We start from the raw sequence: 16,731 nt of genomic DNA, 5'->3' as shown, positions 1-16,731 counted from the left end.
TCTATCACGATTTGCATATTTGTCTCTTCGGTTTATCTTGTGATTTGACAACCTTTCAATGTAATTCTATAATAGAGTGTGTATTTAAGTCTAGAAAGCCCACGGTTAATTAATATGTGTAGCAACCAAAGGTGGGGAAATAGGTGGTCAAGTGCCTCACCGCAGAGAAGGGCCAAACTAAAGTGTGTGATCCTGGGCTACTTCATTGTGCCTTATCTGACTAAATCGTGAAAGCCATCACATGGATTTTCCATAATGAACACTATTTAAAAACCTCAGCCGTGGTTAAGCAGCAGAGCGGCTCCATATATTCATCAGATCGGAAGTGTTGCTGTCTTGGCCTAAGCCCGGCGGTGCTGCTGCGGGAGAGCGGCTGCTGTCAGCGAGGGCAGCAGGCCTTCCTGCTCCCAGCCTCCTGCGCCTGCTTCTCCCTCCTTCGGCCCCTCCCCGCGGCGGGCAGTGCGGCTGCCACTGAATATGCACCAGCAGCAGCAGGAGGAGGAGGAGGCGGAGGCTGCAGGCCGCGGTCTGGAGGCGCTGCCGCTGCCCTGGGAGGCGGGGGAGGAGCGAGGGCGCATCGGCGGCAGCTGCCGGGGAGCTGGTCCCGTTATCACTCGGGCTCGCCGGCGGATCTTGGTCGTTTCCTCCTCGCTGGGCGTCCCCCGTGCCTGCTGCCAGTCCCTGGGGGGGCCGCGGGGCTGGTGACTGAGAGGACGGAGGGCTGATTCCGAGGAGCTACTGCACCCCCGCAGCAGGTCCAACCACAGCAGCTGCTCATTCAGGACTCCGCTGCAGACGGTGAGAACCCGGGGTGAGCCCCCTCTCCTCCCCCCAACCCCCCCCCCCCCCCCCCCCCCCCCCCAATGCCCTGCCGTTGCCTTCTGGTGCGTGCTGCCCCTGGGCAGATCTTCCCAATTGACTTTGTGTGCGTTTCTCCGCGTGAGCTGGGGCTGCAGTTGGTAACCCCCATGCCGAGGGGTGTGGAGAGGATGGGTTGTGGGAGGGGGGAAATGTGACCATTACTCGCTCTGCCCCTTCAACCTTTTTTTTCTGTCGACCCTTGAGGTGAGATGGCTCCGGCGTTCACCTCTCTCATTTGGGGAACTGTAAAGGAATGGGGTGTGTTGACCGCCTGTGCTGCACTTGCGTATCGTGCCACAAGGTCGGTCAGTCTTTTGAGGGTCCCATGCGAACTCTCTCATTCTGCGAAATGTGAGCGGACCCCGTCCTCTCCCAACTTCCTAACACACCTGTGAGAAGTTGCCCATTGACTGCCAAGTTAGGCGGAGTGGGCGGCACAGGCGTGCCCTCTTGTGCCAGTGCACAGAATGGCCGAACAGAAGAAGTACTTTCCCACAGAGAGTCCACACCCTCCGTTCCACCGACGCGGCGAACTGATGCACTTGATTATGTCATAGAAAAGATGTACGTTTCTGACAGTGGCCGGGTGATTTCCACGGTAGAAAGATGGGCTGCGCATGACACATGGGGACAGGTGTCGGGCCTGCCTTGCTTACCCGCTAGGGCTCGCAGGCTCTCTCCAAGCCACCCTTGCACTGCTGCTGCTGCAGGCAGAGTATAGTAACTCTAAACGTGTAACTCCTCCGTCTTTTCTTTTTGCTGCTTCGCAGGGCTTGGTTAACAGATAGAGACCTGGTACCATACCCACTGCAGCACCATAAGCCTGTGTTCTCACAGTGGCAACCGGTGGCAGAGCGTGCCACTTACCAGACATACTGCAGCTGCTGGTCTCAGGGGAGAGGGTCAGAGGTAGTGGGATCATTGACATACCCTGATACTGCGATCAACACCCTGTTGGAATTTCCCCCGCGCTCACAATTATCCGTTTTGAATCTTCTAGACAAACTAGCCTATTGCTGCATCATATCTCAGTTGGGAGTTAATCCTTTATTTACATAGCGCCGCCTGCTATGCCATGTATAATGGTGTCAAAGCGCTGCAGGAAGCACGGCTCTTCGGCCGACCGTGGTCTTTATCATTGTCATTATCTTACTGCTGGGAAGGAAACTTTTAAAACTTGGTGGTTTTCAATGTTTGAGTGCATTCAATGTATATCTGGTTAGCATTGTGTCCAGAGACTGGGTTTAGGAGAAAGATCGATATGCATTGTTACTTGGGTCCAGTGCAGAGACATCCTGTGTCTGCCTGGAAGATAGGCACTGTGACTTGGGTCCAGTGTAGAGACATCCTGTGTCTTCCTGGCCGATCTGCACTGTGACTTGGGTCCAGTGCAGAGACCTCCTGTGTCTGCCTGGAAGATAGGCACTGTGACTTGGGACCAGCGCAGAGACATCCTGTGTCTGCCCGGAAGATAGGCACTGTGATAGGCACTGTGACTTGGGTCCAGCGCAGAGACATCCTGTGTCTGCCCGGCAGATCTGCACTGTGACTTGGGTCCAGTGCAGAGACATCCTGTGTCTGCCTGGAAGATAGGCACTGTGACTTGGGTCCAGCGCAGAGACATCCTGTGTCTGCCCGGAAGATAGGCACTGTGATAGGCACTGTGACTTGGGTCCAGCGCAGAGACATCCTGTGTCTGCCTGGAAGATAGGCACTGTGACTTGGGTCCAGCGCAGAGACATCCTGTGTCTTCCCGGCAGATCTGCACTGTGACTTGGGTCCAGTGCAGAGACATGCTGTGTCTGCCTGGAAGATAGGCACTGTGACTTGGGTCCAGTGTAGAGACATCCTAGATTTTGGCTATTTAATCTGAGCAATCAAGCTTCCCATGCCGTGCTTTAGACGGTCCTCCAATCCTGCATTTTCCCCTTTGAATTCTTGGAGTTCTAGTTTCTTCTTCCACACTTTAAATTTCGGAAAACTACAATTGCTAGAATTCTAAGAAAACTATGCCTCGAGGACTCTGTTCTCCCTCGCAGGCCCTTTGCCCCAATGAACACGTGTACTGCTCACGCCTGGGGCCTTCTATATCATATTTTGATAGCATGTTTTATATACCGTCTGAACACTCTAGTCATGGCTGTTCTTGTTACCCAATGTAATGATATGCAATTTATCAACTTATTAATGGTAAAGGGCTGTGTCGTCCTTGCTGGGATTCGAACTTGCTTCCCCCCACCCCCATGTACGTTTCTAGTGCTTAACTCGTAAGCCATTCGCACAGACATAGCCCCCAACAATGACTACATTGGACTGAGACCCGCAGCAGGGCCTGGTTCCACACAAACCAATGTGGTGTGCCTGTTTTTTCGATCATTGACAAGTAAATGGGCCAAGTTCAAATACTAAGGGTTGGATTAAACAAAAACTGGGCTTGTGCGTCCTCTCTAATTTATTTAGAAAGCACCAACACACCCATAGGCATTATGGGGCATGACCTTTAACATCAAGACCACACAGGACTAACTATACAAACTGGACAGGACACACAAAAAAGAGAGGCATCAAATACGTCAAATCAAGAAAAAAAAATCCAGCAAGCGGACGCAGAATGTACTACTTACAAATTTACATTCCAAGAGCCCGTTTGAAAGGCAAGCTAGCCTTGATTCGTCTAGAATCAGTTGGAAATGAATTCCAAAGCGTTGGTGCCATGTGGTCGAAAGCACGTTTGCCAGCTGGGTCTAGACGATATCTGGGTTGGCTCAATTGGCATGTGTTGTCGAGCCCACTGCTCTGTGGATAGGCAGCCACTCAATTCTCTCTGTAAAATAAGCTGCAGCTACTCCATACATACATACATTTATGGGTAATAGCGAGCAGTTGGAGCATAACCCTTGACTCTACTGGTAGCCAACGAAGTTTGTGGCATGCACTTGAAACATGTTCCTTGCGTGGAAGATTGTAGAGGGCATGCACAGCCCATTCCGGGCTGCCTGGAGTTTTGCATGACTATCAAACTAGTGACTGCCACACAATAATCCATCCTGGAGCAGATCACCGCTCTGGCAATGATGGAGCCGCTCTGGCAATGATGAAGCAGCTATCTTTAGACAGAAAGGGCTGAATTTGTTCCAGCAAATTAAGATAGTAGGCACAGCTGGACACTATGCTATTAACATGTGGCATCATGCATAGATAGTAGACTCCAAGGAGTTTTACCTTGATGGCAACCTTAACATCAATGCCTGCAATGTCAAAGCTCTGATATTCCTCTCCCGATTTCTTCTTTTCACAACTGGATGTTTCAGTAATCAGCACTTTGGTTTCATTATCATTCAGCTTAAGATAGTTGGGTGCCATCCAGCTTTGGATGTCAGCATACATGGTATTAATAAGCACAGCGTCCTTCTCATGATCACCTGACAACTGAAACAATATCTGGGTGTCATCCGCATAGTTTGTATAGAATATACCTTTCTCATCCAGCATGTCGGAGGTTTTGTAAAGACGTTATATAGCATTGGAGAAAGGCAGGATCCCTGGGGCAACCCACACTTCGGGGTTACCGTATTGGCAGAACTGTCCTCGGAACACACCCTGGCAGTACGACCAGTCAGGAAAGCATGGACCCAAGCAGCTGCCTCTGGTGAAAAATTGGCAGAGCTTATGAGTCTGACAATCGCTTATGATTCGGCAGATGGAACTCTGCAGACGGCTGAAGCAACATCAATACAGCAGCGTTTCCAGAGTCCATCATCTTGAGCATGCTGGATTTAAGGTCCCGAAGCAATACCTCCTTACCATGTACCCGCCTGAAGCCAGATTGTCTTTGACCAAGGAAGCACCCCTGCTCGAGACAGCTCTGCACCTGGACATACGCTACCTGTTCCAGGATTTTCACCAAGAGTGGTACATTTGTGATTGATCTATAATTAGTAGCCAAGCTGGATTGACATTAGGCTTTTTCAAACGCGGGGTAATCCAGGCCTCTTTCATAACAGATGGAACCATTTCTGTAGTTAATAAACTTGGTGATCAACGGAATCGGAGCAGCAGAGCATTTCCTGATCACAACAGCTGGGCAAATGTCACCCTTGCAGGATGTAGGTTTCAAGGCTGCAATGATGTCCGAATCCCTCTTCTCTGACAAAAAATACAAATGTAAACGGCGGATGACCCAAAACCGATGAGCAAGGTGAGGAAGTAGGACCTGGAGGTTCCATCCTGGCACAGATGTTAGTCTGAAGTTTGAACTTTTCTAAACAAGGCCTTCAAAGGCTTTTCACTTGTGCATCCTCCAAAGAAGGATACTTTTAGCTTGTGCAGCCTCCAATGACGGGTGCTTTTCGCTCGTGCAGCTTCCTAAGAAGGGTGATTTTCGCTTGTGCAGCTTCCAATGATGGGTGCTTTTCGCTTGTGCGGCCTCCAATGATGGGTGCTTTTCGCTTGTGCGGCCTCCAATGATGGGTGCTTTTCGCTTGTGCGGCCTCCAATGACGGGTGCTTTTCACTTGTGCGGCCTGTAAATAAGAGTATTACCAGCTTCTTGTATCACATGGAGAACTACTGTAGCTTCCACCCAACAGCCGGAGGCACCAGCAATGTCCCCCTAATGTGTAGGTGAACAGTTTTTATGACCTCGGCATGAAATCGTAGGCTAATATAATTCCAGACCGGCTTCAAACCAGGGCTTAGCAAATAGCAAACGCACACAGAGCGCTTATGTAGACACACATGCTTGTAGATGCACAGCAGAAATGCAAACCAAAACACACGAAGACCCATTAACTGGGGCTCCATGGAAGATTTTGAGGTGAGACTATTTTTTTAACACTTTCTTTGGACCCGGAAATTGCCATACATTTTAAAAAAATGTATTTGCTTCTTCAGACTGCTTACAATAATTATAGGGCTAATCTGGCTGCCCCCTGCTGCTGATGCCCCTGGCCTGAACACATCGAGAGGGCAGATAGCAACAAGGGGCACCCCCTGCTGCGTATCTGGAAGGCTGATGGCCTTAGTAAGAGGAACATGTGGGCCTTGCATGTATGAATGGCGTCCACTCCTGCACACAGGCCCGAATATCCATTGCCCCCACGGGCCCGAATATCCATTGCCCCCACGGGCCCGAATATCCATTGCCCAGTGTGCAAACTGGGTTGTTACTCTTCAACTCACCATCGTCAAAAGGAGACGTTAAGTTTAGATAGTTTTTCGTGTGCAGTACTGTCTGTAAAACGCCGATTACTCTATATGCAGCGCATGTGTAACGTAACTAGGGCTCCATATAGATTTCCTATAGAATATACTGGGCAGTAGTGTTGCCATAGTGTACCTCCCCACTGTCTAATTGAATTATTGTATGTTTAGATCCTGAGCGGACTGAAACATTTAATGTTTCCACACTATTTCCCAGAACTGTAGCTCATAAGGAGCCTCCCAAAATATTAATATCGGGAAGACAAAATGCAAAAACACTTTTTTTTTTTTCTCTGCTTCTTTTGTTCCCTTCAGTACAATGCGCCACCCACTCTAGTGAATTTTGCTATGCTACTGCTTGCGTGAACCCTAAGCCATACCCTACCCAAAGTATTGGGCTCTAACATCTTCCCCGCAGCATTTCGTCCCATATCGGACGCTGTCGGCTTGCCAGTGCTAAATCCACAGAGAGCACAGCGTGAACTCCTGGAAGTCAGCAAAGTCTTTCACAGCTGCCCACTGCAAAAAATGCAAACGTGCACAGGTTTCTTTGGGCCTCATTGGAAAAGACCATCGTTTTTAAGATTTTGCATGCTTTCAAGAGTTTATTCAGAGTTCAGAAACTAAGTGGCTAATTCTACTGGTAGAAACTAGCCTAACTGTGGCACAGAGGTGGGCAGGTGCATCGACTTAAGTTGTTTGTGGTTAGTCGTTCAGGCAACACATGCCCCAATACTGCAATACCTATGCATGTAGGGTACTTGTGTAGGGCTTGATACCAATTGATGACTGCTTCAAAGCACTCCGAGCTAGAGAGATAGGGAATTAAAGTGGTCATGAGCGTGGTTGTTGCAGGAATAGTGGGTGACTGAAAAGAAGCAGCTTCTAACAGTTAGTTGCGGCATAGTGGGACAGGAACTGGGACAGTCGCCAAGCCCGCATTTTCTCTCCCTCTTCTCTTGCTGTTGCTGAAAACATAGATACGTCTCCCTGGGCAGAGTAAAGCTAAAGTGAGAGAGAGGGTGGTCGACTGTGGCAGCTGGTGACTTTGAAAGATGGTGGGGGATCAATATTGTCCGTCGAATTTGCGGGAGTGCACAGCCAGCAAGCCCAAACACCTTGAGGAAGGGGGGAGGGGGGAGGGGTGGTGGGTGGAATGTGGGGTCGGTGGGGTATTGGTTCTGGCGGGATTCCTCCCGAGAGAATGTTGGAAAAACTGGGTCCAAAATGTGAATGCCAGGTGCCAAGTCTGTGAAGAAGTTTTGAAGTTCTGCTGTTCAGAAGACTGAAGCTGGGAAGCGTAAGTGCTGTTCCTTCCTTTCCATTTCCAACATGGGTGTCCTGTGCAGTTCATCTAAACGCACAGAAAAATCCATTGCTAAGGAAACGTTTGAAATGGCGAGGAATCTACCATTAGCTGTTTCACCTGGTTAATGTGGGGCGGCAGCCAGCTGGTTGCCAACTACAAACCTAGAGGGCCACCGTGGATGCGATACATTAGCACAGCAAGTGCCCTGTCAAGTTCAAGTTACTGGCTCAAACGAGGAGTATCTAGTTCCCCTATGATTGACAAACTTAGACAATCGTATAGCGAGAACAGTCACGCCCAAGAAAAATAATCTACATCCTCCCACATTTTATACTGATTCAGAGGAAGAGGCACATGAGACAGATATATCGGTCGCATCTTATGCTTGAACTCCACATCCGAAGCGACAGAAAGTGACTTTTCTCCACTTCCTCAAAACGAAGTGGAAAGTAACTTTAATTCAGAGAAAGCTCTAATTGTATTCTATTGTGCCTTCTCTTCATTTGCCTCCCTCCATGAGGGCAGAAAGGCTGAGATGCAAATGCACACAATTACAATGGGAATTATTCAGAGAAAGTTGGATGCAGTGACCAATGAAGCAGAACTAAGGTCCCTTTTTTTTAATTTTAAATTTTTTTAAAATCCATCTCAGCAGCACGACATGTGCCTGTCCGATCTTTCTCAAGAGATACAAATGTTACAAAACACTGATGACTTGTCCAGAGTTTGGGTTGAAGCCGGACCTATGCAAAGTACTGAGCTTGCAACCTTTTCCAGTGAGGTAAATGAAGATGAAGGCCAACAAGAAGTTTCAGAGGATTAGAGAAATCCACCTATGGTGATGGCAGAATTGCCTGGCTGCCTGGACACTAAAGGGGGCCCTTATTCCCGTAACTCTATTCATGTGGATATGGATCCACCAGCGATAATCACATTGCAGAAAGGTCACTGAAAAGACAAGGAATATTAGAAGGCGATGTCTAAAGAAAACAAAAACCAGAAGCTAATCAACAGGAATAAAACTTCTTCAAGGACATTTTTGCTCAATGTGTCTATTGTATGCAGTGGCAAACCTTAATCTGTCCTCTCGGAAGTAACCAAACCGTCCATAGAAGTGATTGTGGACAGGTTTTTCAAGAATGGGGAGGACTCAGATCACGATGACCAGCAGGCCATTGTTGCAATTCCAGATTTACATGTGAGGGTGGTGGCTCAGACCCTTACGACCACATTGTTGATTCAATGGGAACCATCTGTACAATCGGATGCAAGAAGGGAATGTGAATAGGTTAAGGATATGTTGTGTGCACATACTGCTCGTTTTGTAGTAGTGGGTGAATTGTTATCAATATTCCCACAAATTCAGTTGGAACAGACAACCCATAATGCTGTATTAGTAGACAGTAGTGATGCGGTCAACGCTTTAAATTGTAGGCCAATAAATCTGTGCCTACCAAGAGTGGGAATCAGGGGACTTGGACTACGCGCAGATTTGTAGTGGCATTGCCCATTGATGGGTACAATGGACAAAATATGGCAGACTTATTTCAAATAGGGGTCAGACAAGCAGTACAAGGCGGATTTAGCAAATTCCTACCCTTTAGGATCCTGTTGTGGAACTCTGGAGGTCACAGTGCCTTTTTCTTTTAAAGTCTGAGTAAATTAACATGGTCCAACAACATGTCGTCATTTATCTACTGGAGCATTGGCTTACCTAGGCACCCAGCTTAGATGGTTATCAAATCTGTTTCCTAAAAGCATGAAAAGGTGGGGCAGGATGCCCAATGGTTGGGCTTTTGTCCTTGTTTAAATTAGGGAGAGGTCTAACAAAAGTAAAAATACCGGAAACATCGAGGGGTTTCTTGTCAGCTGAATTTGTCATTGAAGTAAAGGGGAATGTATTCACCACCTTGCTAATTCATATTTTTTGGAATGAGAGGGGTAAAAGCTATAGATGTTTCTGAAGGAAATAACTAATTGTGTTGAACGTTGGTTAAGTCACACAGATGCCGGTCATGTTATTATATCAGGCGATCTAAATTCCGCGTGCCCGCCATTAGGAATAGCAGATTCAGAGAATGTTGTACAGCTGAGTGATCGGTCGAAGAAGAGTCATAATGGGATTAAATGGTCAAACTGCATGTGTTCCATGGGCCTTCATAAATTAAATGGCTTTGTGAAGAGGGATGTTCCTGGGAAGTTTGCTTGGTCTAGGGGGAACTCGCTCCATTTTGGACTATATATTTATGGATAGACTCATGTTCGATAAATGTATTGAATTTAATATTGTACCTACTCTGTGGCATGGTCATGGTTTTCTTAGTTGTTCACTATAACTGCAGTTGGACATCCAGGAATGTTTATTTGCTGAGGTGAGATCTACTAACATTAAGGGTCATAAAATATCCTGGAACAAGGGATCCCTTAAAAGAGTGAACAACGAAATCTCTGAGCTTCTGCAGCAAACATGTCTTAAACATAAAATGGGATTATTTACAGTTGATAATGTAGACAAAGTGCTGTCTACCAATTTGGCTACGGCAGACACGGTTGGATGCGGTGGTCAGCATTTAGATGAGGGGGACCAATTAAATTCCCATGTTTATGATCGGGAAGTAGTAGTGGAAAAAAAGGAAATTAAGATTAGTAATTGGGTCTATTAAAAATCTGGCCCTCCCATCTTAGAAACCAGAGAAAATTATGAATATTTCTTTGAAATATAAGAATTGAGTCAGGCGACAAAGAGCAAGACTGACACCACAAGATTCTGAGATGATGCTCAGTTGGCTTAAACCTAGAAATATCACTGACTTTTGGAAACTAGTTAATACATTCAAATCCTCAAGTCAAGATGCTCAGATCAATACAGTTTCAGAAACCCAGTGAGTTATTCACTTTGAACAGCTTTATGCCAGGGACTAGACGACTGTATTCCCTACAAGTCTGTTTGCACCTAACGTCAATTACAAATATTTGATTGACTTTTCCCTGCAAATTATTTTTGATACCATCTTGGGAGCTAGAGAATAGAAGGCGCCTGGCTCTAATTATTCATCAAATAAACTTTTCAAAGAGAATCTGCATGGGCGTGCCACTATTTTATCAACAAACTTTACTGATATAGAAAAGAAAGGCCATTTTCCCCTGACATGGGCAACATTTCATGTAATCCCAAATTATAAAAGTGGTCCTCGGAGTGATCACAATTATAGACACAGATAGTAAAATCTTTGCTGCAATCCTTTTGAAACATCTTGAAATCTGGACTAAAGAAGTGGGGCGACTAAGAGTGGCAAACAGGTTTTAGAAAACCTCACGGAACAACTTTAAATGGCTATATTCTAAAACGCTGTCAAGAACTCGTAACCGAAGGCTGTTACAAATCCATTCATTCATGGTACAAATCCATTCATGGTGCCTCTCTAGATTTAAGTACATTGTTTGACTTGGTAAGCAGAAATCGTCTCTGGCTGAAATTGCATATTTGGGGCATCCCGTCGGTGCTATTCAAGGTAATCATGTGAATGCATGACCCGACCTTGGTTCAAGTCAGATTGAATAAGACAGGGACTATGACAAAAGCCATTCTAAGACAGGGATGTATCTTAGCCCCTTGTCTTTTCAACCTTTATTTATCAATGTGGGGGAGGAGATTGAAAGTGTCACACTTGGACCTCCCAAAATAGGGCATCTTCAGCTTGTTTAGATAGCCTATGCTGATGACTTTCTCTTATTGGATACTACAGTAGGACTACAAAGGGTGATTGATGCGTTTGAGGGGTAAGCAAATAAGAACCTTCTAAGAATAAATGCATGGAAAACAAAAGTACTGACCTTTAAGTAAACAAAGCCCATAGTCAAAAGTAATTGGCTTATGATTGGTGTCAAACTTGAGAAAGTCACATATTTGATATATCTTGGGTTTTATATTTCCAGATCTCCAAATAGTGCTAGTATGACCATCTATTTCAGACGGTTACCAGACATTTCATCGAAAAAAAAATTGGTCGACTGGACAAATGGTCGAACCAATTTCGTCGAAAACCAAATGGGCGAATTTTTTAATTTTTTTTATTTTTACCCTTTTTTTTGGGGGGGTTACCCCCAACCCTCTTTGTTTTCTAAAAAAGCCTTTTTTTCCCTAAACTACAACCTTAAAAATAAATATATAAATAAAAATAAAAAATCGACCATTTGGTTTTCGACGAAATTACGTCGAGCCAAATGTCCTGTCGACCAATTGTTGTCGATGAAATGTCCGGACACCATTTCAGACATCGAACTGACATATTGATTAGATCAAATATATAAAAACAAATATTGCAAAGGTTCACTGTTTTCCCTTTAAAAATATTAATTTCTAATGTCATCTCGAAATTAACATATAGTTCTGAAATGTATCCTGTTTGGGTCCTCCCTATTATTGAAAAAATTGAGTAAGATCTGGAGGAAAGAATCCCCAACACTGTGCCCACATCAGCAATCCTATATGATTTGGGAATGTGTGTATTCAGTCAGCGGTGAGGTGGAAGTGCTTAGCCTTTTATTACAAGCACCTCCTACCTTGCCCTGACTCATTATACAGGGACTTGAACAGTATTTTGGTGGCAAAGAAGGAAAAGACAATGAATGACTTTGGATTGCATTGTTATCGAATTCTGGGGGAAATAGGCTCAACAATAGAAGATTTGAAAGATACTCCAAACAGGGTTAAATTATGTTCATTACAGTTTGATTGGTGTTTGCGACTAATGAATTCCAAGGTCAGAGGAGTACGAGTCTTCTTCGTCATGAGCACAAAGTCATGGGCTCTCATATTGTGCATTGGAGGATATTTCCATGTCCAAAGTTTAGAAAAGACTTTACTAGATTTTGGTGGAACATTTACATAACTTTTGAGGTACTGAAGCTTTACTACGAAGTTGATGTAGGTTGCACAAATTGTCGCTTCTGTGGAATTGTTGGTTCTACTGAAATATTAGAACATTTCATCATAAATTGTGGTTATCTATGCTCCAAATTGCAGGTCTTGTTTACTAAATTTCTCCAAAAAACAGAACCCTTGGGCTTAAATAATGTTTGGTACTTGTGCTTGAGTGGTGTTAAAAGATCCCTTTATATTGCAGTTGTTGGTTTTTAAAACCCTGTAGGCCTTAATGAAATTGGTGATTGATACAATTTTATCGGAAGATGAATAAGAATGTGTAGTATGTTTTGTAATTTTTTTGTGCTTTTCTTCGTTACTTTCAATTTTGTTTTCATATTTCTTCTTTTTCTACTTTTTTTAATGGCATATTAATCTGCTTAACCCATTGTATTAATGTGTTTTATTCTCATTTGTTTATGATTGCTAAGGTTGAACTATGAGTTTAGCCAATAAACAATAAAAACTGAATTTGACTAAAAAGCATTAGGTACTAATGCTGGTAAATTATTCTGATGAGTGCGATGGCGTGTTTGAAAGCAACTTGTATTTGAGTGTAGCTGACACTAAAATGAATGCACAAAGAAATTCAGTATATATTTATCCAGTAATGCTAGAAAAAAACTAGTTTGGCAGCCTGTACTGCATTCATACGCGTTCAGCCTCTTTCTACATTATGCTTTTAGGTATTATCTGAAAGGGCAGAAACTCTACTGCAAAACATCACCCCCTTATCACTTAATACAATATTGTCCTACCTCTAATGCCAGTCTGCCACACCATTGCTTCAGTTGCCGGAGGTGCTGGGTGCCTGTTATTTTTCTTCCCCCCCCCACACCCCCCAAAATCTATCAAGCGTGATATGTAAGGAGACACTGTTTCAATTGATGAAAAGACTGGAACCCATACAACATTTATTGTACGGATGACAAGGGCCTCAAAATTACATTTTCAGACCCATACCTGTGCTTGCATGTCCTAACTTGTTCGACACCGCCTCCCCTCCCCTCTGCGCCCCGCTGCCACTGTACATATAAGCAATGCGTGGGTGAGATGGCAGTTGGCTTAGTGGCAGTCTGCACAGCGCCAGCAAAAGGTATGCAGGGTCCCATTTCCAAATGATAGGGGCAGTCTTGTCCACAGCTGGGAATCCCCTCCTGCATATGTTAACAACAACAATGCATTGATCTAGTGTAGTGTAAGGATTTTAAACGCAAAAAAGCAAGAGAGAATGGTAAATGGTTTGGTGGCATAAGCAGTTCCGGTTGGTGGAGTTTTGTATCCTAGGAGCACGAATCCATATATAATGCACAGGATGGGAAGAATTAATTGAGCGCAACACAGGTAAAGGATGGGGCGATGTGTGGTTGTACATACATGATAATGGAGAATGTGTTTCCTAATGCGCATTCCAATGGATGACTTCCCTGATTTTATCATAAAGTTGCATAACCTGAGTCCCACTTTAAGTTCATTGATTCCCCCAGCCATAATCTCTGCCTTGCACCAAAGAGCTGAAATCGGGGTGAATACATGCCTGTTGCAATGATTATTGAATGCCTCTTGGAGCAGTGTCTCTTTGGCCGGCAAAGGCAAGTGTAAAGCGCCCCAGCTTTTAGTTTGCGAACACTGTTGCCTCCTTTGAGAATATGTGCATGCTGTCGGCCGCTCCTTAGGGCTTAGATCTGTAGCAGAATCCTAGATAAAGCGGTGGAAGGAAGTGGTGAACTATGGGACCACGCAAGGCAGTCAGGAGCTAGTATGGTGGAGGGGGGATTGGAGGGCAGCCAAAACCTTTTATGAATCATTTAGGGTTTGTTTTTACTAAAGTTTTACAACTCATGTGCAAGCAAAATGACAAAAACATGACGTAGTGCTCAGAAAGGAAAGTGGTGTAATCTAGCACACTTCTGCCAAAACCTGTTGGACGTTACTCTGTAAGAAAGGGGGATGCAGGTGTTGGTCGGATAGCCGTAAAGACAGATGTAGAAATACCTGTGGTGTTGATCGGTGCAGGTCGGAAGTAACCAATACCTGTGTGCCGATATGAAAACGGTGTTCTTTGGGTAGCCCCCGGGTTATGAGGCATTATGTGAGAGAGCAGTCGTTGATAAGATTGGTAGTGTAGGAGTCTGTAAGTCCACTAGACTAGCTGGGTCACCTAAAGCCAGTGAGTGAAGTGTAAGGGTGGAAGATTTTCATCAAGGAAGGGTGAGTGGAGAGGTTGCGGTATTGTCACTTACTGGCTCTTAGTTGTTGATTTCTATGGGAGGTTCCACTGCCGTTCAATGTCGCGCAGCCGCGTTCACGAATTGGTGGAGTTGACACGAACGTTAGTCTAGAGAGAAAGTGAAGATTTCAAGAGGGTTCCGTTGTGAAGTTCCCAGGGAATGTTTTATTAAGGAATGATTATTCCAGGTAGCACCCATTTTAAATAAATAGTTATAAATGGGGTGTGAATGCTCCTCAGTAACTGGTGGAATGTGTGGGAGGTCCTCTCGCAATATGACATCTGTGCACAACACGCTGGAACCCTTCTTTGTTTGTAGCCGTATTAGGGAGGATATCTGAGGCATAGCTTGGTTTGGCTGCTGTTTTTGTATTTTTTTTTAATAAGCTATATTTATTTTTAACAGAATCTTTACTTTTCAACGGATCCATTTCCCCCTGGTGCACAGACCTTGCAGCTAAACTTTGGTAACAACATGAAAGAAAAATAACAAACTGAACATAAAATTGTCGACAAGCTGGACATTTCAATCTTCTTTATTTTTTTTTTTAATTAGTTTATTACAAAAAAATAAGCTAAAGGAAGCCAAAACCTACAACTACAAAAGTATATTGTACTACATTTAACAATCCATATTAGCACTTGTTACTTCTGATGCTACGTTAACCTTTAGCAACGTCTTTGTTGGCACTGAATGTGCTACTTATTTCTTTCCAGTTTATGAATCTTCCGACAGTCTACTTTCAAGTTGTTTCAGGAAAAACGTGAGTGCAATCGTCAGTTTTATTTGTGCTTCAGTGCATTCTTGACCACCTTTCGTCAGCACTATATGTCGACCCCATGCTCAGCTCCCGGGCCAAATATTTGGTTCTTTGTGTTTTTAGTTCATGGTAGAACAAGACCATATGTTTTAAAGTGTCCTCTTCTATGCCACAAAACCGCCATTTGGAGTCTCTTGCTAGCAGACACCTTCTATGGCTTTGAATTTCTCTGGTCTCATATAGGTAAGCCTGAATTTCAGGTAATTTCACCTTAAAAACTTGCAGGGGAACACTTCCATGTATTGTGGTAACCAGTTGAATCGCTTTGCTTCAAATGGGGAGTCTCCCATACATTTGTGGGACCTTCTCTTCTCGGACGTTTCAATCCAGTCTAGTATGAGCACTTTCTTTTTAACCAGATTCGGATTGGCTAATAGCGTTGTTTCGTCGGTTCCTATTTGGCTCAGGATTTCTCTGCATTTTTCTCTCCATTTTTGAAGTGGCAATTGATTACCCTTTGGACCATGCTCAGTTAATATATCAAATTGTGATATAGACTTTCCAATCGCTCTGCCATACAGTGTTAGCATGTTCCATGTTATTCTGGTGTTCAAGGATGACAAGCTAACTTCATATAGGACACAAGCAGTGGGGCAGCTTTGAGGAATTTGGAGAATGTGCTTCCAAAACGTTCCTTCGCATCGGGACCAGATATGGCTTGAGCAACCGAACATGCATTCTGCCCCAAAGGTTAACGCTGGAATTACCTTACTTTTGTAAAAGTTTATCACTGGCTTATACAAACATTTTCCGTATCGTCTCTGTATTAGGGTTGCTTGTGCTGTCAGTTGTTTACATTTACTTAATACTTTGATTACCATGGGCTCATCTCTTATACTTGCATTAGGTATTTGCATGTGTCGACTTGCCTTAGATGTTGACCTCCTAAGGTCCATCGAAATGTCTTTTTTGGATGACTTGCCTTTCAGATTTTCGAGGACCAAGATCTCTGTTTTTGCTGAGTTTATTTCCAATCCTATTTCGTCAGTGTAAGTTTTCAGGGCGTTTATTTTGCGTTGCAGCCCTATTGGGGTCAAATCCAGTAACACTAAGTCGTCTGCATAGAGTATCCAGCTTATTTGCCTGCCATTCAACTTTGGTGGTACAGATCCCACTCCATCTATCGCTTCTCCAACCTCTGAAATGTAGAAGTTGAACAATGTCGCGCCCAAGTGACACCCTTGTTTTACGCCGCGGGCCATTAGAATTGCCTCGGAGAGATGGCCATCGTTGTCTAGACAGATCCTCACCTTTGTTTGCTAGTACAGTTCTTTTATAGCCAAGATTAAACTTACTGGACAGCCCCTTTTTAATAGTTTTGCCCATAGGATCTCTCGGTCCATGTCATCAAAGGCGTGGGCTGGGTCAATAAAGGCGAGATAGAT

At 44.5% G+C, this 16,731-nt stretch overlaps 1 protein-coding gene across 8 annotated transcripts in view; it reads left to right on the top strand.

The window, feature by feature from the left end:
* The first annotated feature begins 453 nt into the window (after positions 1 to 453).
* PAG1 (phosphoprotein membrane anchor with glycosphingolipid microdomains 1) overlaps positions 454 to 16,731 on the top strand; it is an 846,294-nt gene continuing 830,016 nt past the window's right edge. For 5 of the 8 annotated variants that reach the window (XM_069621260.1, XM_069621255.1, XM_069621258.1 and 2 more), the window contains exon 1: positions 455 to 798. The gene's annotated coding sequence lies outside the window, so the exon portion shown is untranslated. Of the gene's footprint in view, positions 812 to 16,731 lie in introns of all 8 variants that reach the window. The other 3 variants (XM_069621261.1, XM_069621265.1, XM_069621257.1) reach the window with 2 other exon arrangements.

This window comes from Ambystoma mexicanum, chromosome 5q (genome assembly GCF_040938575.1).
Source record: "Ambystoma mexicanum isolate Mex_15411 chromosome 5q, UKY_AmexF1_1, whole genome shotgun sequence".
NCBI lineage: Eukaryota > Metazoa > Chordata > Amphibia > Caudata > Ambystomatidae > Ambystoma > Ambystoma mexicanum.
The sequence above is the reverse complement of the archived record's forward strand: the minus strand, read 5'-3'. Positions and strand labels throughout refer to the sequence as shown.